The sequence below is a fragment of the Plasmopara halstedii genome, assembly GCF_900000015.1.
Source record: "Plasmopara halstedii genome assembly, contig: Scaffold_110, whole genome shotgun sequence".
Lineage (NCBI taxonomy): Eukaryota > Oomycota > Peronosporomycetes > Peronosporales > Peronosporaceae > Plasmopara > Plasmopara halstedii.
In genome coordinates, this window is record NW_020187031.1 from 1,473,908 (window position 1) to 1,476,560 (window position 2,653).

A 2,653-nucleotide genomic window follows, 5' to 3' on the forward strand; every position below is an offset into this window, starting at 1 on the left:
ATGTTGTTCTAAAGAACATCCTTTCTATGAAACGGCGTCTGTGTCGGAATGGTGGCAGCGTTTAGCTTATTGTAAGCATGAACGATAAGCCACTTGCCGTTCGGCTTCCGAGCACAAAACGTGGGTGACGAATGAGAAGATTTGCCCTCACGTACCATCCCTGCGTCGTGCTTCGCACGGAAAAAGGGTTAATGATGTCGCACTCCTCCTTGGACAGGGGCCATTGGCGTGTTACGCAGTATTTGGTTCCCGGAACCAGGCCAATTTCATGACGCACACCTCGGTCCGGAGGTAGGACTGAAGGCGGGTCTTTGGAGTCGACGTCCTGAAATTCCTTCACCAAAGGATAGTACAGATCCAAGGGATTCCGTAGGATCGGCGACCCATTTCGTGCGTTCAGCACTCTCTAGGTGTCCTCCAAGACAGTTTCATCCAGAAGCGACGACGAGTTTATCTCCTCGTCCGGTCGTATAATGACCACTTCGACCAAATAGCCTGCCTTCAAGGCAATACCGAACTCTTCAAGGGACATCTTGTCCAGATCAAGAAGTGCATCTACCGCAGGCACAGCCCCGAGGCGGACATCGCCATCTTCCTCCCTCGTCATACCGTTGACGCGGGTGTATAACTGTGCGCCATCGTCAACGGTAGGCACACCCTGGATTAGGGTCGACGCCCGGCATCTTGCAGCCAGCATACGGCGACGCCGTTGCCTCTGTACAGAGGTTCTATGTCTCGGTGAGACCAGGGTGAACACGAAATCCGCGTCGTCCGGTGTCACCCTCACTGTCCGCTCCTATAGAGCTCCGATGTTATCAACAACATCCGACGAAGAGCTGCTAACCCCGCAAACTTCGTCCAGTGGATAACGTGCCACTCCACGCGCATCTGAAGGGCCATGCCCAAGATGATTCGGACTCTGTCCGACCACGCCATCAATGACATGCAGCGACTGCTTCGCGACGAGAGCGGTGATCAGTGGTTTACGTACCACTTCACGTGCATCACGGGGGCCTCGCCCTCTATGCCTCGGTCTTTGGCCGACCATGTCACGCATTATATGCAGCGACTGCTTCGATACTCGAGCAGCGCTCAGTGGTTTACGTGCCACTTCTTGTGCATCATGGGGCATCGCCCTCGATACCTCGGCCCTTGGCCGACCATGTCACGCATGACATGCAGCGACTGCTCTCAAAACTTGATCAGCGCTCAGTAGTTTACGCGCCACTTCACCTGCATCACGGGTGCCTCGCCTTCAATGCCTCGGCCCTTGGCCTACCATGTCATGCATGACATGCAGCGACTGCTTTGATACTCGAGCAGCGCTCAGTGCCTTACGTGCCACTTCACGTTCATCACGGGGACTCGCCCTCGATGCCTCGGCCCCTTGCCGACCATGTCACGCATGACATGCAGCGACTGCCCCGAAACTTGAGAAGCGCTTAGTGGGTTACGTGCCACTCCACGATCAGCCCGCAAACCACGTTCGGGACTCCTGTCCGATACACCGTTGGTATCTACTGACTCGGACATTCCAGCTTCCAGCACGTTGACCGTCTCGGTCCAGTGCTCTCGCCAATAGCGCTTTTGTATTCTAGTACTCCTAGCAGAGGTGAAGTTCATGACTCACCGAGGCTCCACCAGGAGACGTGCGCATAGCGTCCAAGGTCTTTGACCTCCAATCAATCCATGGCTCACGGTGTTCCAACCATGCCATTCCTACGATGAGGTCATACCTTGCATCCAAGTCTAAGCCTAGACAGCGTTACACGCTATCAAAGTCAAGGAACCTGACTCCGAGATCCAAAGGGACCTTCGGGACCGTGACATGTGTCCCTGTCCCTAGGCTAAAAGTGACGACGTCACCCAACCGCGCTTTCAGCGCCTCAGCATACAGCTGACTCTCTTTCATCGTGGATCGTCGAGCATAATTGCCCGACGCCCCGGAATTGATGAGGATCTTCCATGGCTTCTCCAAGCCCTTTACGGTCGCCAAAAGTAAGCCCGGCTTGCATACACGTTCTGTGTTCAGGAGCACGGAGCTCTTCGGGGCTAGGCCCTGTTGACTTATGCATCCCTTAGGCTCAACAGATCTCAGCTCTCCCCAGTAGGTCGCCCCGCGCCTACTGAGTGGTGTCGTTTCCCCGCGACGAAACAGACTGGTAGGCGTTGGGACGATGGTTTGCAGAACCTTGTCGCGCCTTGCGCAAGGGGCAACCGTTCCAAAGGTGACAAGTGTCTCCATAGACAAAACAGCATCGTGTGTTTGTGTGCTGCCGGGCAGCTCGGAGCTCTGCTCCCTCGTCCACAGCATCGCTGATTTCCATGGGCACAGACCCTCTTGACGAGTTGTTGGAGTGTGCATTCCAACCAAGTCGTGCCGACTTGAAATAGAATTCGGCATTCAATACCACATTCACCGCCTCTTCAAATGAAGATGGATGCACACAGAAGACTTCCATTCTGGCCACGCCAGTGCGGAGGCCTTCCAGAAAGACGGTCACTGTGACCGCCTCAGGAAGGGGGCCTGCTGCCATCTCGACAGTGATAGTACGCATCTCTTGGACAATTCCTTGTTGCTCTGTCGGGCGGCAAGGAAATGCAGCTTCGACTGAAGTGCCGCACGTCAGTGCCCATTCTCGCGCTCGACCAC